The sequence below is a fragment of the Chelonia mydas genome, chromosome 5, assembly GCF_015237465.2.
Source record: "Chelonia mydas isolate rCheMyd1 chromosome 5, rCheMyd1.pri.v2, whole genome shotgun sequence".
Lineage (NCBI taxonomy): Eukaryota > Metazoa > Chordata > Testudines > Cheloniidae > Chelonia > Chelonia mydas.
In genome coordinates, this window is record NC_051245.2 from 116,905,274 (window position 1) to 116,931,788 (window position 26,515).

The window sequence follows — 26,515 nt, forward strand, 5'->3', positions numbered from 1 at the left end:
TTTCAGACGCTTGAGCCTTGCAGATCCTGTGAGGTGTTCTCCCACTGAATTCAGTGATAATGGAGGGTGCTCAACACTTCTCAGGATCAAGCTGTAGGAGAAGGAAAAGAAAAAGAGCTGAACATTTATTAGTCTTGTGCGGGGGAGGGGTCCTTGCTGTCCAGCGTAGCAAAATTCACTTCAATGAAAATAATATTTAATAATTGAGAGTAAATACTATTGCACATCTTCTAACGTTTTGTTAGCAGCCAGGGGTAAACATGTCACTTGCACCTATTTTAGTTACCCAACTGGCGCTTAGCTCACAACGCTTTAAAAAGCTGGAATTTAAACAAAGTCATCACAAAAGCATGTGTGGGGCTTTATGTACAGGAGAGAAGGATCTTTCAGACTTCTCCATATAAAACCTTTTTTCTGAAAAGGGGTGTGTGTATGTCAGTTGTTGAGAACTCTCTCGCTGTGGTGAAACAGCACACAGTTTTCAGTCCAAATACCATTTAAAAAAATTAAAATATAGACAATGGGCCCAGATTCACCATAGAAGGCACAGGTTACCGTTCCATGGGCCAACAAGCAATCCTCATGGGAGATCAGCTTTGCGTTATTGTTGGAGCTCCAAATCACACGCACTAAGGAGGCTCCTGAGGGGTTATGATAAAGCGGCACTTCTCCAGCCACTGCACCAACTTCCCAGCCGGTGCTGTTCTTCTTCAGGGGCAATGCTAGCCTCCCTTCTTCCCCTGGGAGGTTGCAATCATTCTCTGCAGCTGCAGTCTGCAAGGAAGAATGTTTGACAGCAGGGCCTGTGCTTGATTGTCTGAGAATCTGGTCAGAACAACATCCTGGCTTCACTCCCAAAACATGCACACGCCTGCTCACTTGCTCTCTCTCTCTCTCTCTGCATCTCTCACTCTCACACACAGTTTTCTAATAATAATAATAATAATAATAATAAATGAATGAATTAAATAAAACCCCCAAACAGCTGAAATGCTAACAAAGAAGGAATATGCTAATGGCCTTTTCAGCTCTGAAACTATTTGTGTAAACAACCAGCTTCCCACTGTCATGTCTGCATCCAGTACGGACGTCAGTCTTGCCAACTTCAAGAGATCAAAAATCCTGAGTCGGACCCCGCAAAATCATGAGATTGGCCCAAAAACTGATGCCCCACTTTAAAAAAAAATTGCATTGTGTTTTTTAGGTCTGTATCTTGATTTTTGAACTACCCGTGCCTTGCCCATCCCCAGGGTGTGTGCATGTGACAGTGTTGCCCACTCTCCCACATGTACTGGATAAGGTGATTTTGGTCTCTGCTGCAGGAGCTCTCACCCTCACATCTGCCTGTCACCTGTCCAGCAATTAATCCTGTCCCCTAGTTCCTCCATCAGTTCTTTTTTTTTTCTTATCCCAGATGCCCTCCCAGCAACCCCACACAAACCCAGCTCCCTCTACCCACCCAGACCTCTAGCCTCAGCTTTCCCCAGCCGCTAAGCTTACCTCCAGCCTTCCCTCCCTGGACACCTTCAGATTCAGCTTTCCCCAGCCACCCAGCCCCTCCGACAACTGCCCAGACACCCCGACAAACACAGCTGTCCTGGCTTCCCCTGCTGTCCACAGCCCCCATCTGCTCACCACAGCCACTCACCAGCTGCACCCATCTTCCACAGCCGTCAAGTTTTGTGCTGCTCTATGTCTGACCCTCACCACTGTTTGAGACAGAAACTAAAGACCTTCAGCTGAAGTCTCTGGCCCTATGCAAACTGTATGTGGAGATGCAACATATTTAATGAACTCATTTGCATGTCAGAAGATAATTTGCATAAAATGTTGCGCATGGAACTGCACAGACATTGGTGCCTATGATACCAAGGTAGCCTTGTGGCAGTAGCAATGAACACAAAACACCATTTTAAAAAATAGGCATTTTAGTTATTTAGAATGATGCTACTCCAATGCTAGCCTCTCACAACCTGACAGTGATCAGTTTCTGGCACGTCCTCTGCCTGTGTGGGCAGAAGGTATAACGTTCAAAATTCAGAAACGATGACAAAGATACACAAAGTTGCTTCTAGTCTCATTATCCTCCACTGTACAGGCTGAGTGCGGCAGGAAGTCTGTAAGAGTCCAGGACTGGGTTACCAGGGCAACACAATACTAGGCCCTGGTCTACACTATGAGTTTAGGTCAAATGTAGCAGCGTTAGATTGATTTAACCCTGCACCCATCCACACAACGAAGCCATTTTTTGTCATCTTAATGGGCTCTTAAATTCGATTTCTGCACTCCTCCCCAACAAGGGGATTAGGGCTGACATCAACATCGCTGGGTCAAATTTGAGGTAGTGTGGATGCAATTCGACGGTATTGGCCTCCGGGAGCTATCCCAGAGTGCTCCATTGTGACCGCGCTGGACAGCACTCTCAACTCGGATGCACTGGCCAGGTAGACAGGAAAAGCCCCACAAACTTTGGAATTTCATTTCCTGTTTGGCCAGTGTGGCGAGCTCATCAGCAGAGGTGACCATGGAGGCCCAGAATCTCAAAAGAGCTCCAGCATGGACCAAACGGGAGGTACTGGATCTGATCGCTGTATGGGAAGACGAATCCATGCTATCAGAACTCCGTTCCAAAAGACGAAATGCCAAAATATTTGAAAAAATCTCCAAGGGCATAAAGGACAGAGGCTATCACAGGGACCCGCAGCAGTGCCGCATGAAACTTAAGGAGCTTAGGCAAGCCTACCAAAAAACCCAAGAGGCAAACACCCACTCAGGGTCAGAGCCCCAGACATGCCGCTTCCATGATGAGCTGCATGCAATTCTAGGGGGTGCCCCTACCACTGTCCTACCCCTGTACGTGGACTCCTGCAAGGGGGGAGTCTCATGCAACAGGGATGAGGATTTTGGGGATGAGGAAGATGATGAGGAGGGGGAGGTTGAAGATAGCGCACACCAAGCAAGCGGAGAAACCGTTCTCCCCAACAGCCAGGAACTATTTATCACCCTGGATCCAATACCCTCCCAACCTGGGCTGCCGGACCTTGAAGGTGGAGAAGGCACCTCTGGTGAGTGTATCTTTGTAAATATAATACACGGTTTATAAACAAGCATGTTTAGTGACTAATTTGCCCTAAAGACTTGGGATGCATTCACGGCCAGTACAGCTACTGGAAAAGTCTGTTAATGTGTCCGGGGATGGGGCGGAAATCCTCCAGGAACATCTCAATGAAGCTGTCCTGAAGGCACTCCCAAAGCCTTTGCAAAAGGTTTCTGGGGAGGGCAGCCTTATTGCATCCTCCTTGGTAGGACACTTTACCATGGCAGGCCAGTAGCACGTAGTCTGAAATCATTGCATAAGAAAGCATGGCAGCGTGTGGTCCCAGTGATTGCTGGCATTCAAGCAACATCCATTCTTTATCTCTCTGTGTTATCCTCAGGAGAGTGATATCATTCATGGTCACCTGGTTGAAATAGGGCAATTTTATTAAGGGGACATCAGAGGGGGCCGTTCCTGCTGGGCTGTTTGCCTGTGGCTAAAAAGAAATCATCCCCGCTGCTAGCCACGTGGTGGGGGGACGGGTGAAGCGATCATCTCAGAGAATTGGGTGTGGGGAGGGTTTAATTGGGTTTGTGCTGCACGTTAACCCAAAAACATCAGCCCCTCTTTTTAAATGGCCAATGTGTCTTTTTCAATTTTAATCTCCCTTTTTTTTCCTCCCGCAGCTGCAAATGTTTCAACGCTGTGACTAGCATCTCCGTCCCAGAGGCTAGCGCAGATAAGAAGGCGAAAAAAATGCACTCGCGATGAAATGTTCTCTGAGCTCATGCAGTCCTCCCGCACTGAAAGAGCCCAGCAGAATGCATGTAGGCAGACAATGGAAGAGTCCAGGAAAGCACAAAATGAACGTGAGGACAGGAGGGACGCGCGAGAGGATAGATGGCTGGAGTAACAGGAGAGGTGGCAGCAGTGTGATGAGAGGAGGCAGGATGAAATGCTGAGGCTACTGGAGGATCAAACTGATATGCTCCGGCATATGGTTGAGCTGCAGGAAAGGCACAGACCACCACTGCAGCCCCTGTGTAACCAACCACCCTCCTCCCCAAGTTCCATACCTCCTCACCCAGACACCCAAGAACGCAGGGCGGGGGAGCTCCAGGCACCCAACCACTCCACCCCAGAGGACTGCCCAAGCAACAGAAGGCTGGCATTCAATAAGTTTTGAAGTGCAGTGTGGCCTTGTCCTTCCCTCCTCCCCTCATCCACCACGCCACCCGGTGCTTCCCTCCTCCCCTATCCCTCCTGGGCTACCTTGGCAGTTATCCCCCTATTAGTGTGATGAATTAATAAAGAATGCATGAATTTCAAACAACAATGACTTCATTGCCTCTGCAAGTGGTGATCGAAGGGGGGAGGGGAGGGCAGTTGGTTTACAGGGAAGTAGAGTGAACCCAGGGGGCCGGTTTTAATCAAGGAGAAACAAACAGAAATGTCACACCATAGCCTGGTCAGCCATGAAACTGGTTTTCAAAGCTTCTCTGATGCGCAGCACACCCTGCTGTGCTCTTCTAACCGCCCTGGTGTCTGGCTGTGCGTAATCAGCGGCCAGGCAATTTGCCTCAACTTCCCACCCCACCATAAACATCTCCCCCTTACTCTCACAGATATTGTGGAGCACACAGCAAGCAGTAATAACAATGGAAATATTGGTTTCGCTGAGGTCTAACCGAGTCAGTAAACTGCACCAGCGCACTTTTAAACACTCAAATGCACATCCTACCACCATTCTGCACTTGCTCAGCCTATAGTTGAACAGCTCCTGACTACTGTCCAGGCTGCCTGTGGATGGCTTCATGAGCCATGGCATTAATGAGTAGGGTGGGTCCCCACAGATAACTATAGGCGTTTCAACATCCCCAATGGTTATTTTCTGGTCTGGAAAGTAAGTCCCTTGCTGCAGCTGTTGAAACAGACCAGAGTTCCTGAAGATGCGAGTGTCATGTACCTTTCCCGGCCATCCCACATTGACGTTGGTGAAACGTCCCTTGTGATCCACCAGTGCTTGCAGCACCATTGAAAAGTACCCCTTTCGGTTTATGTACTGGCTGCCTTGGTGCTCTGGTCCCAAGATAGGGATATGGGTTCTGTCTATCGCCCCACCACAGTTAGGGAATCCCATTGCAGCAAAGCCATCCACTATGACCTGCACATTTCCCAGAGTCACTACTCTTGATAGCAGCAGCTCAGTGATTGCATTGGCTACATGGATCACAGCAGCTCCCACGGTAGATTTGCCCACTCCAAATTGATTCCCGACTGACCCATAGCTGTCTGGCGTTGCAAGCTTCCAGAAGGCTATTGCCACTCGCTTGTGAACTGTGAGGGCTGCTCTCATCTTGGTATTCTTGCGCTTCAGGGCGGGGAAAGCAAGTCACAAAGTTCCATGAAAGTGCCCTTACGCATGCGAAAGTTTTGCAGCCACTGGAAATCATCCCAGACCCGCAACACTATGTGGTCCCACCACTCTGTGCTTGTTTCCCGAGCCCAGAATCAGCATTCCACAGCATGAGCCTGCCCTATTGCCACCAGGATGGCCAAATTTCCAGGGCCTGTGCTTTGAGAGAAGTCTGTGTCCATGTCCTCATCACGCTCGTCCCTGCGCTGCCATTCCTCTTCGCCTGCTTTTGCAGGTTCTGGTTCTGCATATACTGCATGATAATGCGCGAGGTGTTTACAATGCTCATAACTGCTGCGGTGATCTGAGCGGGCTCCATGCTTGCCGTGGTATGGCGTCTGCAGGAGAGCAGAGTTGCAGGGGAAGCGGTGGTTGGATGACCAGTTTTGCAGACCTACTGCACCGTCTGCTGCCAGGACACAACAGCTGAGCTGGCTACACGCTTGCCGTGCTGTGGCGAGACAAGAACAGCTAAGCAGAGTTGCAGCAGAAGCGGCCCTGCGAGACCACCAGGAGAGCAGGAGAGCAGAGTGCCAGTGGAAGCGGTGGAGGATGACGGTCATACAGAGGACCTACGAGGTGGATTCATAGCATCTGGAGAGCAGAGTGGCAGAGGAAGCGGTGGATGATGATGACTGTTAGCAGTCCTGCTGCACCGTCTGCTGAAAGCAGTATGGCGCCCGCACGGAAAAAAGGCGTGAAACGATTGTCTGCCGTTGCTTTCACGGAGGGAGGGGCAACTGATGACATGTACCCAAAACCACCTGCGACTATGTTTTTGCCCCATCAGGCATTGGGAGCTTAACCCAGAATTCCAAGGGGCAGCGGAGACTGCGGGAACTGTGGGATGGCTACTCACAGTGCAACGCTCCAAAACTTGATGCTAGCCTCGGTACTGCGGACGCACTCCGCTGACTTAATGTGCTTAGTGCATTAGTGTGGGGACACACACAATTGACTGTATAAAATTGCCTTCTAAAAAATCAACTTCTATAAATTCGACCTACTTTCGTAGTGTAGACATACCCTGGAGAGACCCAAGGTGGGGGAGGTAATATCTGTTATTGGACCAACAGCTGTTGGTGAAAGAGAGAAGATTTTGGAAGACAGAGCTCTTCTTCAGGTCTGCTATATAATACTCACTTGGTCAACACTGCAATACAATACTGTTAACTATTTAGGGTATGAATACTCTACAGAAGGAAACCAACTTTGGTAGACCTGACCAGGGAGAAGGTGCGGCTCCATGCCAGAGAGGGACCCTGCATAGAAAACTGTTTCTTGACTTGAAATCTTTATAGATTTTTGGAGGATCTGCTGAACTGTGAGGCTGTGTTGTACTGTTTCTTTAAAACTGTTGCAGGAAGCCATACAGAGTCAGCTGGGAAAGGTACAAACATGCCAAACCCATGAAAAAAAAGGAGAAATTGGGCTTGTTTTTGGCTTAATTGGCTGGTGAGTTGCTTGTTGGCTTGTAGCTTGTCTGGTTTGAAGCTTGTTGCTTCTTCTTTTTTTTTTTTTTTTTTTTTTTTGATCAGCTCCCAGCAAGCCAGGGCAAGGGGAGGAGAGAGTCAGGAGTGCACATTGGGCCCACCACAGTCCCAGACTGCAGGCCAGGGGGATCTAGTCACATAGAGTGTTGGGGTTCTTTGGGACTGGCTTGTTCTGGCCTTGTTTTAAAATGGGATTAGCTTGTTTTTTCACTTATTGTGAAAGTCGGGGTGGTTATTTACCATGTGAAAGTCAGCAACTGGGAAAAGGTACTAGGCAAATACTCTGCATTGAAACCCTGGCTTTCCTTCAATGGCACTTCCCATCTGCGTAAAGCTTCTTCTAGGAGTAAGTATTCACAGGATATCAGCTACCATTGTTATTTACTCAGATCTGTCTTAACATACAGACCTTACAGAACTTACAATTGGTAACTAACATTCTGGACTTAAATATATATAGTGGATAAAATATCAAGCCCTGAAAAGCGTTTACAGTATTCTGCATGAGTCATAGCTACACTGCATAACACATGCTGTGACAATGCTGAGCTGCCTTGGTTTGAGAAATTACAATATTTTCAGAGTTGTTGATTTTTAAGGCCCTTTCATTTGTTCAGCTAAACAATGTCCACTTAAAATATTTTTGTAGTGCAGTTAATTGTGGTGGTGCTCACCTCAGACATTTCTTAAGGTTTGGGATTTTCTTATTGCTTTATTAAAGAAAAAATATTTGTGGTCTGACCTGAAGCATAAAAAACCCAATTGAGGCTGAATTTTTTTCCTTAACAAGACCTGTTGCACCTGAAGATAGCACATCGCAAATCCTATGTGAAATCATCCACTGTTAAAAGAACTCTTTATTATTATACATAAACAAATGAGTGGGCAGACACCAGACTTTCCATCTTAATTCTGAATTTCCTGGATTTGTTTGTTCAGTTTAAATCAAAAGCATTTGAATAATTTTTCAAGCTCATGATGAAGGGGGATTAGCTGCCTAGCCTCTATTAGATTTTCATGACTAATTTTCCAGAAGTGCTGAAAGTGTATCAGTTCTAAGAATTAAATATAAATATGTTTGTATGTGTGTACAGGTAAAGGGTACTTATGATTTAAATCTACTTACAAAAATAGGAGCATAGAATTTAGATAGCATATTATTGAAATACGTATTTTTCCAGGCTTTTAGATGTGAGAAACTGCTTCCATATTTAATCATATTCAGTACATCTGTACATGATTTTGTAAATACGCTCCAGACGTCTGGTGTTCTCTTGGTATTAAATGTCTGCCTGTTCCTAAGACTCAGTGAAGATCTCATTTCTTTCATGGTTACAGCCAGCGTGAACAATTGTTATCTGATTATCTGATATATGGATAAATAACAAGTCACTGTTACAATACCGAGTAAGTATGTCTGAAATTTATAGTAGATTTAATGGTAATTGAAAGATCACTGCTGGTTTAACCACAGAGGCCATCACCTTTCCCAAGAAAAGGATTTGAACTTCTATCCTTTCAATTAGGCAAGCCATTTGTCCCATTGTAAGCTGGACAGTCCTCTTTTTCTATAGTTTTGTCCCCTGTGTGGTACTGAGACAAAACCAGACGTGTTTTTGTCCAGAATTGTGGACAGGGAACACCATTTTGAAGAGCATGTAGATCTGCCCCCACCGACATGACCTCATGCGCTCTTCAAAATGGCATCCTCTGTGAGTGTGAGGTCACACTGGCAGGGTGGGCCCACGCTGTTCCCGGAAGTACTGGAATGTCTGATATTCTGGAGATGTGGCAGTGGCCACCTTACTTTCAATATGTGTCGTTTTCGTTATGTAGCTCCATCCCCTGCCCCTGTTGTACTTGCCTGGAAGTACAGCAAGGTCAGCCAGGCTCCCATGAGACTGTCACTTAAGGTATGTCTTAACTGGGAGGGAAAAAAAGGGTTAACCTTCACTTGGGGTAGCTAACCCAGGTTAGCTGATTGGGGTTAAAATAGCAATGAAGACACAGTACGTTGACTTTTAACTCGGGTTACTAGCTCAAATTCAACCTCGGGTCCACTATGGGTGTTATTTCCAGCTGCTAACTTGAGTTAAAAGAAGAGCTGCTGTGTCTTTCTTCACTGTTTTAACTCTAATTAGCTAACCCAAATTAAGAATGCATGCCCCCCGTTTTTTTTGCCATGAAGACAAACTCTTAGAGACAGCTGCCAGAGAGCTGAAGAACAAATTAGACTAGCACATCCCTCCCACTCCATGTGATCATCTTCATGATTGTTAAGAAGTGGCAGCTCCAGGCTGGCTTGCTTGCAAACATAGGCCAAGCAACTATACCCCTGCAAAGAGTCCCATCCAACTCTGACTGCAGAATCAAGGCTCCAGATCCCTCACATGACAGAAGGTAGCTGTGCTATCTCATCCTTTGTGTTACCCCCGACACAAGATCATCTTTACTATTAAGGAGTTTTAAAATATTATAATGTTGAGGAAATCATTTTTGGATTTTCAGGGCAGGACCCCTAAGGTCACACACAAAAAAAGCATGTGTATGTGTGATATTACCCCACCCAGGGTACAATCTGGACTGCTGAACAGCTATGTCCCCTCAATTCCCCAATCTGGGGTGCCTTTTACACTGCTTCGCAGTGAGTACAATCACTCCTTGCCAGTTTACACGTAGCCTCTAGCATGCAAAATCACTCCCAGCTGAATTAGATGAATGCTCTGGCCAGTCATTCATGAATTACATACAGGATGACACCAGAAAACTTCCAGTCCCAGACTAGTTCTCAGAAATGTGCATCTTGTATTGCCCAGCTCCCTCCCTCTGGCCAATACAAGATCATAGAAAGTCTGTCATTTCATCAATGGAAAACAATATGCACAAATCATGTTATCTCAAGCGGAGGTTCAAAAATACTTCTTCAATCCAAACACACGCTGGTTTAGACAAAACAATAAAACAAGTTTATTAACTACAGAAAGATAGTTTTTAAGTGATTGCAAGTAATGAGGTATAAAAATCAGAATTAGTTTGCCTTTTACCTTTTATTTTCTTTGTAACCAACACGTAACTTAACAAGCTAAGTGAACTTAAAGCAAAAAAGTTTTTTCTCACCATAAGCTTACAGCAGTCTGGCTGGATTGCTTCAGACAGGACACACCAACACACACACGCGCGCACACACACACACAGTTCAGTAATGCTTCCTTCGTCTTTCAAATATTGTTGGTGTCGTGAGTAGAGATGAGGGGATAGAGGTGATTTGGGAGCATCTGTTTCTCATTCTTATACCCTTCTCGCCTCTTTGAGGATTACCTCCAGCTGGGGTTCAGGTGACAGCCAGAATGTTCACATGGAAAACCCCAGCTGTTCCATTGCCAATATGAAAAGTTCTTGCTCACCCCCTTCTTCTTGCCAAACAATGGCCGCTTAGCTGGGTGATAGTCCATGATATTCCATTTGATTATGCTGATACCTGGTGGGGGTATTTTGTCTCTGAAAAACTGGTTTGGGCCTGCTTCTCTAACTTTGGAACATATCACAGCAATGTTATGCAGTAGAATCTTATAACTTTACATGCAGGGTTGCTACACATATTTTACTGGGACAATAATGTTCAGCAGATTATGAGTTTTAAATGATACCTCATAAGACATATTTTGTACAAAATTTATCATAGTCTTGTGAAAAGGATAGACATAGGGGTACAGTCTGTCACGGTGTGTCATTGAATTCTGATTTTATGCACAGGAGTTAGCATGGCTGCATGTGCAAGTCAGGTATTTCTGCATGCAAACAGCCAGGTAAACATGTAACTGGTCTTTTCACCATCGAGATACCCAATGTGCATGCTCAGTAGCAGTATATCAGTCTGTGAATTAGATGTGCAATTTTGTTTAAAAATTTAAATTGCTATTTTTGATACACCAACAATGCTGAGTTCTTCCTAATGCCTAACAACAAAGAGTTAACCAGCTATTACATTCAGAGATCTGCTCATGTTGATATTGATGATCTTTGTAACAGCAATACCCTGTTACATGACAGTCATCAGTATCCATTGAGTCTAGTGGGTACTATTATATTGATAGTGCACAAACAGGGATGTAATTTAAGGATAGTTAGTGGTATTGTCTTCTGCTTCCTTTGGAAACACAATAAGAAATATTTTCTTCATGACAAGGCTTTGATATACTTTATAGTGTATGTTTGATTTTGTCTGTATTCCTTCTTTCAAGTGTAAGGAATATCTCTTAAAGCTATAGAATCTTTCCAAAGAGAACTACATCATTGCAGCCACCAGATTATAAATTCTGGGGCAGGGGCTCTCTTTCCATTATATAGCACAGTAGAGCCCTGGTCCATGACTGGGGCCCCTAGATGCCACTGCAATACAAATAAGTTATTTGATAGTAAAAGCTTATGGTAAAAAAGTCTGCACAGTGGAAACGTTTAACCTCTTTTATGTAGCATACAGAGCTGAAATAATAGCGTGTCAAGTCATAAAAAGGCTCTAATTTCAAATGATCCATTGTGCAAATAAACAGAGCTGTGCAAAACCTGATCCATTTTTGATTGCCTGGGTTAAGGCCTGAATTTGTATACAGGTTTAGCAACTCCAAATTCTGCTTTGAATGTCAGATGCATGCAAACCTACACACTCTGAAATACAAACCGGAAACACAACTTTGCTGAATATCTCCTCTTCACCTTCCACTCTCGACTGCTAAACCAGTTCCATCATGGCTCAACCCCCAACAAACACATACCTTGGGCCATGCTTTGACAGAAGGTGGATGGATCACACCCTGCACCTGCCTTTCACACACGAACATTTACAAGTGTCGCTGAGGTCCACCTGAAAACTTGAACTCTGAGTTTCCTGACTTTGGCAAATTGATAATCCTATTGGTGCACTGAAGATACATTATCCTCATATGCTCTCTTCATATGGATCACAAATAATGTGGTCCCCTGTAGCTTTAGAAGGACAGTAGAATCTCTATTAGCTCTTAACTACAGTAGCAGCCCTGACGCCCCCTTTCATGTATGCAGCCACTTTGTGAAGTGGGCGGTTTTACCCTCATCAACCCCTGGCCCCCAATGGCCACAACACCCACTCTATAAAGTCACACATGCCGAAAATGGGGTGAGGTGTAAACTCTTAAACTCTTAGCCTTATCTATCATGTAGATAGTACATGAATGCTAATATTGAGAGAAAAAATCAGCCTGTATCAGTTTAAAATAACTTAGGTTCCCCCCCCCCAACTAAAAACAAAGAATGTAATTCTTCTCTGATTAACACCAGTTGTATGAACGATTGAAACTTTGTAATAATGTCGTTACTCTTCCTTTACACTGATGTAACTGCCAGGAGACTCAGGCCTGGAGTTTGTAATGATATGCTGACAGAACTCCTAACGATTGGGTGTTGCTCTAATACATTTTTGAATACAATCGGCAAGCAGGATTCATTATTTCATAGCATGTACCTCTCAAGGGTACATGGAAAAAGCTGTATCTAGAAGACAATATGCAGTGGGCTCAATTGCAACTGGTCCTTGCAAGAGATCCTTGTAAGATGTATACAAATAATGCACCTAAAGGTTTAATCTGTTGATATCATACATCCAGATTGAACTACACTTGACTTGAAAACTTGACTTTTTTGTGGCTGGGTAAGGAACTGGAATCCACTCGCAAGGAAAGGGATTTAGGGATTCATGAAGCCCAGGGATGCCAGGATGGAGAAAGAGAATGTGGTTATTATAAGACTAAATAGGTAGCATGTTTGTGAAAAGCAGGGGAGAGTTACAGACAGGAGGAGACTGCTGAGTTACATGAAATAAGGCAGAGGAATGAATGGAAAGGGAGGGAAGCAGAGGAGGCTTTCATGTTGTGAAGAAGGGGAAAGGCAAGGAGATAAATGGCAGAAAAGTCTGTGGAGAAAAACCGAAGTCTTTATTAATAATCAGAGGACAGGAGGACATCATAGGCGATTGGATTTATAAAGCAAGTGCTCCCCCACCCACAATGTAATGATCATGAAACCAGCAGCTTTTGCATGGATTTCAGGAAACTCTTCCCCTCACCAATCCCGGGGTGACAGACTCAGCCTTAGCTATAGTGTTTGCTATCCATGAAGGCTGCAATGACTGGCGGGGGGAGAAAGAGACCTGGAAGAACTGAATGAAACCCTGAGTCCTGGGAAACTATATGCACGTGGATAGGAGAGTGGGGCGATGAATGGGATCTGGGCAGATCGGGATGCTGGGTTTAATAAATACAGGTGCTAAATAGGAAAAGGGAGAACTGGCGAGTGAATGAGAGGAGAGAAGGCCAGACACAGGGCACAGAGATTTGCTGAATGGGACAATCAGGGAGACAAAACAGGGGTGGGGATGGAGCCAGGAGAAGGAAATACCACGGGAGCTAGGGGACCGGTGGGGAGAAGGGGTATGAACATGGGGGTGGGGTGGAGGCAGGTGGGGAAGAGGGACTGGGCAGAGGGAGGGGTGTGTGGGGCATGGGGACAGGGGCAGCTGGAGGGGTATGGGTGCAGGAGGGGAATCAGCATGGGGGTGGGATGTGTGGGGGAGGAGGAAAGGAGGGGCACGAGCACGGGGGCAGCTGTAGGGGTGTGTGAGGCAGGTGGAGAGGAGGCGGGGCATGGGGGTGGGATGTGGGAGGCAGATGGGGGAGGGGCATGAGCAGGAAGGCAGCTGGAGGGGTGTGTGGAAGTGGCATGAGGGGGTCGGATGTGGGGGCCAGGTTGGGGGAAGGGCACGACCACGGGGGGGGGGGGGGGACAGATGGACGGGATACGTGGGGAGATGGGGTGTGCGGGACAGGTGGGGGGAGGATACGAGCACAGGGACAGCTGTGGGGGGGGGGGGTGCGGGTCACGTGGGGGCAGGGCCCGAGTGCGGGAGCGGCTGGAGGTGGGTGCGGGGCAAGGCAGGAGCGCGGGGGCAGCTGGGGGGGGGGCATGCGGAGCAGGGCCCAAGCGCGGGGGGCAGATGGGGTAGATGTGGGGTAGAGGGGGCAGATGGAGGGGGTACGTGGGGAGATGCGGCAGCCGGGGCAGGGCAGATCGCGGAGGCAGCGGGGAGGGGGGCAGGCGGGGCAGGGCAGATCGCGGGGGCAGCCGGAGGGGGGCGTGCGGGGCAGGTGGGGCAGGGCAGATCGCGGGGGCAGGCGGAGGAGGCGTGCGGGGCAGGGCAGATCGCGGGGGCAGGCGGAGGGGGGCGTGCGGGGCAGGGCAGATCGCGGGAGCAGGCGGAGGGGGTGTGCGGAGCGGGGCAGATCGCGGGGGCAGCCGGAGGGGGGCAGGCGGGGCACGGCAGATCGCGGGGGCAGGCGGAGGGGGGCGTGCGGAGCGGGGCAGATCGCGGGAGCAGGCAGAGGGGGGCGTGCGGGGCAGGGCAGATCGCGGGGGCAGGCGGAGGAGGCGTGCGGGGCAGGGCAGATCGCGGGGGCAGGCGGAGGGGGGCGTGCGGGGCAGGGCAGATCGCGGGGGCAGCCGGAGGGGGGCAGGCGGGGCACGGCAGATCGCGGGGACAGGCGGAGGAGGCGTGCGGGGCAGGGTAGATCGCGGGGGCAGGCGGAGGGGGCGTGCGGGGCACGGCAGATCGCGGGGACAGGCGGAGGAGGCGTGCGGGGCAGGGTAGATCGCGGGGGCAGGCAGAGGGGGCGTGCGGGGCAGGGCAGATCGCGGGGGCAGGCGGAGGGGGACGTGCGGAGCAGGTGGGGCACGGCAGATTGCGGGAGCAGGCAGAGGGGGGCGTGCGGGGCAGGGCAGATCACGGGAGCAGGCGGAGGGGGACGTGCGGGGCAGGGCAGATCGCGGGGGCAGGCAGGGGGGGCGTGCGGGGCAGGGCAGATCGCGGGGGCAGGCGGAGGGGGCGTGCGGGGCAGGGCAGATCGCGGGGGCGGGCAGGGTGACGCCTGCGGCGGCCGGAGGGCGGAGGAGGGGGGCGCTCTCCGTGCACCCCCCCCCCCCCGGCCCTGCAGCAGGCGGCGCCCCACTGCCCCGGCGCAGCGCAGCCCCGCGCAGCGCAGCCCCGCGCGCTCAGAGCCGCTGCCCCACTCGCGGCGCCCGGCGGGGTGGGAGGAGGCGGAGGATGGCGCTGGCGCTGCAGCCCGCCTGGGCGCGCCCCCCGCGCGGCTCTCCCGCCGCAGAGTGAGCGGGCTGGGCTCTGCAGCGGGACTCCGGCACCGGGCGGGCTGCAGGCGGAGCGGCGCCCGCTGGGTCTCTCTGCCCCGCGTGGGACGGGGTCCGGCCGGCCGGCCGTCTGCAGGAGGAGGCGAGCTCGGCCAGCCCAGGTAACCGCGGGGAGCCTGTCCGGGTTTGCCTCTGTCCGTCCGTCCGTAACGCGCCTTTCTGCGCCCTGGGCAGCCGCTGCTTTTAATCTCCGTCCCCCCCCCTTCTCCAGCCGCTCCTCTTCGCATCAGGTCGGAGCAAACCCCGCTCCAGGGTCTGACCCTAACCCCCCACCCCAGCAGCTGTGCAAGCCAGCGATGGCTTTTGGGGGTGGGGGGGTTCCCCTCGGGTGACCGGACAGCGGGTGGGGGTGTAGGTGTGCGTCGGGGGTGGGGGGGAGGAATAGGCGCCTAAATAAGACAAAGCCCCAAATATTATCGGAACTGTCCCTATAACACCGGGACCTCTGGTCACCCGCGGGTCCCCTCGCCCCTCCGTGCTGGGGAACGAGGAGCCGCGGCTGCCCAGACCCCGCCAGCCTTTCACCGCCGGCGGCTTTTGCGCGCCTGGGCTCCACGTGGGCGGGTCTCGCCGCCGGGTCCAAGGGTAAGGGAGGAAGCGGGGCTCGCCCCACGCCGCCGGCGGGCTGTGGAAATCCACCCGGTCGCGTGTTGGCTTCCAGGCGGGTGGCGCTTGGCGGGTTCTCGGCCGCTGGGTTCTGTCTAGGAACGTGGCTTTCCCCGTTTGGGTCGCTGCCTCGCGTCCCGGAGCCGATCCTAAGGGCTGAGCTTAATTCTTTTTTTTTTTTTTTTTTGTTCACTGCGTTATTCCCCTTTCGTAATCCCAGCCGCAGCTGGGCTCCGAGCGGCCAAGGGAGATCCAAGGGAGGGGCGGGACCTAGGTTTGAGTTGGAGGCTGGAATTGGTAGAGGCTTGCTGCGCTGGAGGGATATGGCTCAGAGTTTATTTTGTGTCTTTGCCTTGATGCCATATGGCCCGTGATGCCCAAGAGTGAAGCTGCCCTAGGCTTAGTACTTCCATCCTGGCTGAGGTGGTCGATACAGGTGAGGCGCGCCAGCTCTTAATGGTTAACCCTTTCACTGCCTGGATCTCTCCTGTCCCCGGGCAGGGCTGTGACCCATGTTGCTGAGACCTTGACAGACCAGATTCTACCGGCATGGTTCTTGATCCATACACTCTTAAAACAAATATGTGTGTTCTCTATTTTGGTATCTCAGTCTTTGGTCTGCTTAATTTATTGGTGCATGTATGTATGAATATAGACAGCATGGTGTTTGTGCCTATCACCTATTACTCTCTGTGTATGTTATATAGTGTGTTGTCTTGTAAATAGCTTGCCACTAATCATGTTTAATGGGCAATCTTGCTATACCAGTCTTGTTTCTTCTCGACTAACATAATGGTCAAAACAGTTAAAAATCTGCCTGGAATAAGTCATGATGGTTTCTTTGATTAATGGACATTAATAGTGCTGCCAGCATTGATTTACTTAGGACCAATCCAGCTTTTCCATGCAATGTCCCTGGATTTCTTTATACCAGACACACACTGAAAAGTCCTACTTCAGTGGTTGCCACCTTTTTTTTCCTATCAGTCACTTAAAAGAAAAGCTGGCTCAATAGAGACCGAGACCCTGTTGCCAACATTATCAGCTACAGTCTGAATGTTCTAGTGGAACTTGTAAAAGGACAAGAGGAGGGACTATAGTGCAGTGAATGAAGAGCAGATGGGAATGCAGACGTATGAACAAGTTAGAGAGAACAGGGAGCTGTAGGAAAGTTTGAGGACAAACGGGTTGAAGTTAAACGAAAGGAGAAGAAAGAGAGAGTAGAACCAGAGTGAAACAGGAGATGGAGAGACCTCTTCTGTTCCTTTCCCTCCCATTATTTTCCCCCTTTCTACTTTTCTCCTGCTTTTTGTGGTGACTTGGAAACTTCTCTGCCTGGAAATTCAATAGAAGATTCTTTTGATAGCTCTTCTATCAATATTTCTCCTCCCCAAACTCCCATTGATATGAGCTGTCTTTCTCATATGCAAGCTCCAGCCTTTAATCATGGAGCCTTTCTCTAGTTTTCTTACATCCCCTGACTTTTCCTACAAAGATCCATGGTTTCTGTTGATTGAGAAGTAGAAACTGTCTTGATATTTTTCCCTCACTGCTATAATCTTTTAAAAGTTTGAGAAAATATGGCTTCTGAGCTTCAGTAGATGACATACTTTCTGTAACTTTTTGTCTAAATTTTGGCTGGCTGTGACTTGACTTCGCCTAGACGAAACTACTGGAAAAGAAAACGAGCGGATCTTTAGAAAGAAAGAGACTCTCTCATGCCAAGTCAGGTTTGTTACGTTGTCCCATTTGGTTTAAAATGAGTTACTAAGGTCTGAGAATCATGTTTCAATTTGGCAGTCAAAATTGCATGCCATGCAGCCTTCTACTAGCATGAGTGTACTGTATCATTAAAATGAAATATTCCAGTGGTTTCAGCAACGGATTAGGTACTGACATTAGTTGGAATCTCAATACAGAACTGGTTCACTGTGATTTTATTTATAAATACACAATTATATAACCCCTTTGATAGGTCCATACTTAAGATTTGTATTTACAGTAGAACCTCAGAGTTACGAACTGACCAGTCAACCACACAGCTCATTTGGAACAAGAAGTACACAATCAGGCAGCTGCAGAGACCTCCCTCCCTTCCAAAAAGGCAACTACAGTACAGTGTTAAATGTAAACTACTAAAAAATAAAGGGAAAGCAGCATTTTTCTTCTGCATAGTAAATTTTCAGAACTGCATTAAGTCAATGTTCTGTTGTCAACTTTTGAAAGAACCACCATAACGTTTTGTTCAGAGTTACGAACAACCTCCATTCCCCAGGTAGTTGTAACTCTGAGGTTCTACTGTAATACAAACCTGTAAATCATGTTAATGCCTCAAGGGATCTGGTGATCTTGGGTGGTATGCGTGTGGTTTTTGTTTTGTTTAGCATTTAACCAAAATAAATACATTTAAATGTACTTCAGAGAGCCCTCTTTTTGAATTCTGCCATTTGATGTTGTTCCCTTGTATTCATTTTTTCATTGGTGGGGTAATGGATATTGGGTGCTTAACTCTTAGTCACAGACTCCTTGGAATCATTTTATATTATCAGCTATACAGAGAGAGTTACAGAAGAAAAACTTCAGGAGAAAAGTGACTGGTGATATTTCCTTTCCCCTCTACTTCAAAACACATGACTTAAAAATGAAAAACAGCTTTTGAGTCCGGTTAGTAACTGAACCAGTGATCTGTGCAAGTAGGCAACAACTAACTCATGTTAAGAGGTGCTAAGAGATCTAGTCAAGATGAAATATTTGTCACTGGGAAGTTTTGCAGTGCATTATAAATATAAAAAATAATTTTCATCCTAAGATATGCAAAGAGAAAATTGGACAACTATTAAAGCATTCTCAGCACAGGGATGAAGCTTGTTAGAAAATCTATAATGCAGAGTTGAAGGAGAAATTGTTTGGAACCTGTAAATATACATAGGGGTTAAATAGGGCAGACAGTAACACAGTTGTGATGAACAGCTCAGAGTATCCTAATGAGGAGTGAATTGCTTCAGAAGGGCCTGATCATAAGGTAACAGGGGTTTTGTGAAATCTTTCATTGAATTTAATGTGGCCAAAGTTAAATAGAAGTCTCTTGTTTAAACCAATAGAATAATATTTCTTTAAGCAGCTTTCCTCCTTGGGATTGTTCCACCATTTTGTCTCTTTCAGTTCCCAGATGTTTTGTTCATTAACTTCCAGATGTGAGATATTTCCATCAGAAATCTTAAGTGCTGGGGGTTGGGCAATTTTACGTGGTGTCCTGTCACCATGCTAACTTTTTATAAACCATATTACAGTGCCCAAGCAGTAAATGCAGAAGTCCTATATGGTGACTGATTATATGTAAATATATATATATATAATTTTACAAAACTACACAAGGTATTTTGGATCTTAAGAAAGCATGTGTCCACTTTGCACACATACTTGATTCTGTGTGTCAGGAACACCTAGAAGAAGCCCAAGGAATGAAATAGTTACACAGTGGGACTGGTATCTTTGAAAAATGGCAATAAGAATATAATTTGAGTTTGTCAACTTCAGCTGTTTCTCTTTAGGGAATGAAAGCTGTATGTATTTTTAAGGGGCACTGTCAATTCAAAAACTTCAGACAGAAGTGCCATTTTTAACTGCAGTTGTGACAAATAATACCCAAATAAGAAACATGTAACTGAACAAAAAGTCTGGTCTTTTCAGTGTGTTTACTTTGTGGATTAACATCTTGTCCATAGTCAGTTTCATTGTTCTCCCCCTCCTCGCCCCATCACAGGTTCCGCTCTTGTTTGTGAGGATCTTTTAAACAGCAGCAAAGGAGAGAAAAAGACTTCTAAAAATAGGAAAATGTGGTTGTAGATATTAGCAGAAACTCTTCTTTTAATTGACTAGATTTTGAACTGAAAGGGCCCCTTTAATATCAGGTTGTTATAATTTCCCTTTTGAATGGAAGAGGTCTGGGCTGACACACCCATTTTAGCTGTTGGAATTAAATGATATAAAAAAAATCCGTATTATTTCCCAAGAAATTTGCTCATGAGCTATTTTAAGTAATAGTCAAAATACAACTTTCACCATGTGTGTCTTGCAACAGTATGTCTGTATATGCTATTAGGCAATGTTATATAAACATTACATTCTACAGTATTGCAGTGTAAGAACTGTCCTGGAAATTTTCAAGTAACTGGGGAACTTTCATATATATATATATATATTTTAAGAAACTTTAAAGGGCTTGATCCAAGGGCCATGAATGTCAATGACAACACCCTCCTTGACTTCAGTGGATTTTGGATCAAGCCCCAAGTTAGGATTTAGGTGAGGAAGGCAAGATTGCTTCCAGAAAGGAAAGTAGTACTCCACAGGAAAAAGACTGCTGTTTGTGTTTCGAGGGATTTGGGTTTTGTTTAGGTTAATCTTTTTGGTATAACTGCTTTAAAAGAAGTGCAAATATTGCCAGTACATTCTCGCTGTTTCAGCACTTGTGCTATAACAAAATGTTAACGTACGAAACAGTCCAGTATTTTGTGTGTGTTTGTTTTTTTTAGTGAAGAAACAGGGAAAAGTCTGAAAAACGTCTGCTGTAATATCTCCAGCCCATTCCTCCTCCCTTTCCGTTCCCACCCTCCCCACCAGTAGCCCCAAGCTGATTAACTATATCCCTGAATTCCAGATTCTTGGGTATTGGTGGGCGGAAGAATATGCTCTAGAATTAAAATATGTTCTAATATTTCTGAGAATGCGATTATTACTTTACAAATTTGTAACCTGACCATGAAAAGTCTACTTTGTATAACAACAATTTGTCTATAGGTGCTCCTTTCTTAATTGGCTTCTCCATTTTCAGACCAGGATGGCTCTGCTTTTCTGTATGGTGGAACAATATTCTTTCTAAAGTCAATATGACCTATTCGAAGTTTCTGTAGAGATAGTTTGCTATGCATGGACCAACTTGCTAATCATGCTGTATGTCCTGCATCCTCCTCTTAGAAAGTCCACATTCATTTTGACCTCCACAATGCAGGCAATTAGATTAGTGGGTATAAAACTGTGAGTAGTTTAGTTCAAGTGGTGTTTACTCTAGAGGAAAGAAGAATTTCTTGTTAAAAAGAAAACAAATGTTCTTCTTCTACTTCTGACAGAAGAAAACATTACCCTTAGACTTGTCTGCTCAGGTTAAAAGATCCTGGTTGGTTGGCACGCTTTACCTCTTTCGGACAGCGTGCGCAGACATCTGTTGCGGATATGGTATCCATGTTGCCTCTGACTCTGTTTAGGTCAATTTTGGGATGAATGGCCTGGACAGAATCCTGCACTGGCAAATGTGGAGACACTTATTTTTAAAAATATTATCAGGGAAGTTGGATGACTAAAATTACCCCATTTCTAATGGGGAAATACAGGGCAAAGCAGGGCTGAGCATTGTTCCTTGCAGTTTCATAGCCTGTGCTTCTCACGCAAGCAGCTATATAGGTGGTCTGTTCGGTGGAAATATTATGAGCAGAGAACAAGAAAGCAGTTTGCAGTTACATCAAAAAATTAGACTATACATGATATTAGAGGGAACGCTGTTTGGGCTGTCTGTAGCAATGAGAATTGAGTGGTACACTAAAGTTTTGTACCAATGTTAAGATTTTTAAACATCATAGAACCAAGCATTTGGGGGGAAAAAATTTTAAGCTTGAATTTGGCGTGCTACATACAAACTGGAGGCTATCTTATCCGTTATTAAAAATGTGTTGGTACAAAGTTTGCAAGTCCAGTATCTTCTTTCTGCTTCCATTTCTGACTAACAGGCAAAGTTCTCTGAAATGTTTTTTTTTTTTTGGTTCGGTGTTTTTTTTTGTTTTTTTTTAAGCTTACTGAAAAGGGTGCTGATGATCTTGGTAATCATGTGGAGTGAAATACAGCTAGAGGAGGTCTATGCACCACTTAAATCCTACTCAGTCCTTATTTAAGGGACTGAAGTGCTGTATGAACCTCTCTGCACAGGAAGAAAAGGCGTATTTGTGGCACCTTAGAGACGAACAAATTTATTTGAGCATAAGCTTTCGTGAGCTACAGCAGCTTATGCTCAAATAAATTGGTTAGTCTCTAAGGTGCCACAAGTACTCCTTTTCTTTTTGCGGATACAGACTAACATGGCTGCTATTCTGAAACCTGTCGTCTCTGCACAGGGTGAATTTCAGATATGGTTTAATGAATATGTTAGTTTCTTTGTGTGCTAGAAAAAAAATCTCATCCTATAATATACAGAGGAGAAAGCAACAAAAAAATGGGATTGAAATCAAAATCGAGGCCATTCTGCATAACACGTTGGAGATTTAAGACAATGGTAAAATTTGGCAAAGGGAACCCATGCTATCTTCCATTTTTAAGTATTTTTCTTTCTTTCTTTTAGGGAGGACATGTAAAATGATGTGTTGGCAACCTGTCCTATGTCAGCAGTAAGCAAAGACTGTTCTTGGAAGTTATTGGCCATTTGAAGATGGCTGGCTCTTGTTTGGATTAAAAAAAAGACTATGGCTATATGTTTTTATTATGGAGATGTTGGTTGTAAGCTCAAGTTAACTGAGTTTTGCACTTAGAGATTCAATCCTCACTTTATATGTAGACTAGGGCTGTCGATTAATCGCAGTTTTAATCACACTGTTAAACAATAGAATACCAATTGAAATTTATTAAATATTTTTCTACATTTTCAAATATATTGATTTCAATTACAACACAGAATATAAAGTATATAGTGCTCACTTTATATTACTTTTGATTACAAATATTTGCATTGTAAAAATGACAAACAAAAGAAATAGCATTTTTCAATTCACCTCATACAAGTACTGTAGTGCAATCTCTTTATCGTGAGAGTGCAAATGTAGATTTTTTTTTGTTACATAACTGCACTCAAAAACAAAACAATGTAAAACTTCAGAGCCTACAAGTCCACTCAGTCCTACTTCTTGTTCAGCCAATCGCTAAGACAAACAAGTTTGTTTACATTGACGGGAGATAATGCTGCCTTCTTCTTATTTACAGTGTCACCAGAAAGTGAGAACAGGCGTTTGCATGGCACTTTTGTAGCCGGCATTGCAAGGTATGAACAAGAAGTAGGATTGAGTGGACTTGTAGGCTCTAATGTTTTACATTTGTTTTATTTTTGAATAGAGTTATTTTTTTTGTACATAATTCTCCATTTGTAAGTTCAGTTTTCATGACCGAGATTGCACTACAGTATTTGTATTAGGTGAATTGAAAAATACTATTTCTTTTGTTTTTTACAGTGCAAATATTTGTAATCAAAAATAAATATAAAGTGAGCACTGTACACTTTGTATTCTGTATTGTAATTGAAATCAATACATTTGAAAATGTAGAAAACATCCAAAAATATTTAAATAAATGGTATTCTGTTATTGTTTAACCGCACGATTAATCGTGCGATTAATTCTTTTAATCGCTCGACAGCCCTAATATAGACTTATGTATTATGATTTCTTACTAGATATTGGTGGCTATTTAATATTACTGAGCTTAACACATATATCAACTGCAGTAATAAGTAACCAATACCTGAAGTGCCTGGTTGATACTGCATAGCTCACTCTGACTACTCCTTTTATTTGGGGGTGTGCATGTGGGATGAAAGAGAACCAATATGCTCATCCTCCTGTTGCACAAAGATATGGGCATAACATGTCTTGCTTCTTTGTTTGAAGTTGTTCTGTCTGTTATTATGGGGTATCGCTAGGGCCCTACCAAATTCACGGCTGTGAAAACGCATCGCTGACTGTGAAATCTGGTTTCCCCCTGTGAAACCTGGTCTTTTGTGTGCTTTTACCCTACACTATTCCAATTTCACAGGGAGACCAGAGGTTCTCAAATTGGGGGGGGTTGCAGGGTTTCCCAAAAGGGAATTGCAGGGGGGTCGCAAGGTTATTTTAGGGGATACTGCCACTCTTACTTCTGCACTGCCTTCAGAGCTGGGCGGCCAGAAAGTGGCGGCTGTTAGCGGGGCGCCCAGCTCCGAAAGCAGCGCAGACGTAAGGGTAGCAGTATTGCAACCCTCCCCCCCACAACTCCTTTTTGGGTCAGGACCCCTACAATTACAACACCGTGAAATCTCAGATTTAAATAGCTGAAATCATGACATTTGCTATTTTTAAAATCCTAGGACCGTGAATTTGGTAGGGCCCTAGGTATCCGTAAAGGTTCCACGTGAATTTCAGTTGATCTATCATGCGTAGATTCAGCGGCAAGGTATTCTGTCATTGGTGCTGGCACAATAATCATTGAATTCCTTGCTGAAGTTTGGTTTTGAGCCGTCGTTGCAGGCTTAGTGGTGGCACTGGTGACTTAATGTTGTTACACTGTTTGAAGTTATGTCCATTTTTTCCTTTCCCTCCAGAATGAGTGTTCTATTAGACTACAAATATTAATTATTTAAATCAATGGTGCAGAAGAATGCAAAGGCCTGCAAATTTCAGGTCTAGCTGCACAGTTGGGAATTCTAGAAGGGCTGAGGGATTGATCTTGGCAGTTAAATCTCCGTACATATATCTGTTACTGCTACATTCAGCCAGCGGTGCCGGCGCATTAACAAATTGTCTCATGGTTGCATTTTGTGGGTAACGAAAAGCAAAACAGCATTTCAGTTTGCATCAGCTAAGTTTTCTTGGGACATAACTTTTTAAAATTGTGATTCTGTTTTACCAATGATATCTGTCCGTTATTCAGGTCAGGAGCAGTCAATGTGGTTTTTTTTATTTGTATCTTCCTAGACCAGTGGGACTCTTCTTTTGACAGTCTGGGTAGTAGAACAGAGAGGTAAATTATATGAGCTGGGTTTTTCTTGGGTGGTTTGTGGTTCTCATACAACACAGGCATTGGAACAGGTAGGAGTTGAGTGATTCATTAGAGAGATTAGGTGTGGTTTTTACAATGTGTAAGTAGTTGTGAGATGAGCTGTGTTAAATGGTAGGGGTGTTGCTTTGATGTGGTAAGGAAGCTGTAATGCAGGATGTAAATGGACAATTTGGTTACATTGCCTGGGGTAATGTTTATTGCTTTAAACTTAATAGCATTTTTCAGGGTTTACTTGATAGTTCTACACTTCATGTTAATTACTAGAGTATAAAAGATTTTGCATGACAGGTTGCAGGGGGAGAGGGGTAAATAACCAGTTAGAATAGCATCACAAATCAAAATAACGTAAGACTAATTTGAGAATTACCTCTCTTCTTGTTTCAGAGTAGTAGCCGTATTAGTCTCTCTTCTTGTGTGAGTAGCTATCACTCAAGTTACCAGTTCAGAACAACTTTCAGCTATAATTAACCTGGACTAGATTTTTTCTAATGTATGCTCCCCCATATTTCACTGACACTCAATGAAAGAAAAGGAGTACTTGTGGCACCTTAGAGACTAACCAGTTTATCTGAGCATGAGCTTTCGTGAGCTACAGCTCACTTCATTGGATGCAGATGAAGTGAGCTGTAGCTCACGAAAGCTCATGCTCAAATAAACTGGTTAGTCTCTAAGGTCCCACAAGTACTCCTTTTCTTTTTACGAATACAGACTAACACGGCTGTTACTCTGAAACCACTCAATGAAAGATTAACTTGTTCTTCAAACTAGTCCTTTTCACTGTCGATTAACGTACTATCATTTAAACAAAATTAAATTTCATTATTGGAGGTGCAAATATTGCTGATTCAGTCAGATAAGATGAACGTTTTTGTTTGATGTTGTACTGCTAGTCAGATATAAGTGTGAAGAAAAAGAGCCACCAGGAAAACACGAGGGGGAGGAGGGAAAGAAAAAACCAACCATACTGGAAGAAGGCAACACACACTGCTCAACCCATGAGATTGTGATTTAACTACAGGGACTCTGCCCTGAAAGACGTAGTATAACTAACATCTACACTGATCTTTTGGATCACTTAAAGGTTTGTTTGCCGGTTTTGACTGACACCAGACTGTACAGTTTTGCCAGCATAGATGGAACTCCAATTAAGAATTTTTTACAAAATGCATAGATTGCATTTCATTACCGGAAACTAAGTATCTTTCCTTCAGTCTGATTGAAGGGAGTCACTTTTGTCCGTGGTTGCCTAGTAACTTAAAATAAAAAGGGTAGTTTTTGTATAAAAGCCAATAAAAACAGAAAAATGCAGCACCGTGTTATGCTGCTTCCAGAATCTGCAACAGTTTCGTGTTATGCTGCTTCCAGAATCTGCAACAGTTTCTGGCACTTTTTGAAAGCTGCTCATACTTCCAAAATAAACCGCTGAAAACACATCAGAACTCCGGGTATCTGCTGATGGACTCTGGATTTGAAGGAACATGGAGAGGATGGGGAGGGATGGAAATTCTCATCATAGTCACCATGGATAGCTCATTGAAGATAGGTCTGCAGCATAAGTTAAAGCCCCAGTCTTGCAAACTCTGAAGCTATGTCTACACTATGCAGCTTTTAGCGACACGCCTGTGTCGATACAGCCGTGCCGCTAAAAGGCGCGCAGTTTAGCTGCTGTTTGTCGGGTCTCCTGCTGACAAAAAACTTCCACCCCCAGCAAGCAGTGTTGGCTTTGTCGGCAGGAGAGCGCTCCTGCCAACAAAGCGCTGTTCACACCGGCGCTGATCGTCAGCAAAACTTTTGTCTTTCGGGAGAGTTTTTTTTAACACATCTGAAAGACAAAAGTTTCGTTGTTCTGTTGCCAGTGTAGCCATAGCCTCAAACAAGTGTGCA

The 26,515-nt window shown here is 45.4% G+C and overlaps 1 protein-coding gene across 5 annotated transcripts in view; it reads left to right on the top strand.

Annotated features, from left to right (window-relative positions):
* Positions 1 to 15,006: 15,006 nt before the first annotated feature.
* LPAR1 (lysophosphatidic acid receptor 1) overlaps positions 15,007 to 26,515 on the top strand; it is a 100,779-nt gene continuing 89,270 nt past the window's right edge. Inside the window, exons 1-2 of one of the 5 annotated variants that reach the window (XM_043546981.1) lie at positions 15,830 to 16,217; positions 17,445 to 17,511. The gene's annotated coding sequence lies outside the window, so the exon portion shown is untranslated. Of the gene's footprint in view, positions 15,277 to 15,382; positions 16,218 to 17,444; positions 17,512 to 22,174; positions 22,216 to 22,804; positions 22,863 to 26,515 lie in introns of those variants that run through there. The other 4 variants (XM_037902112.2, XM_037902111.2, XM_007065191.4 and 1 more) reach the window with 4 other exon arrangements.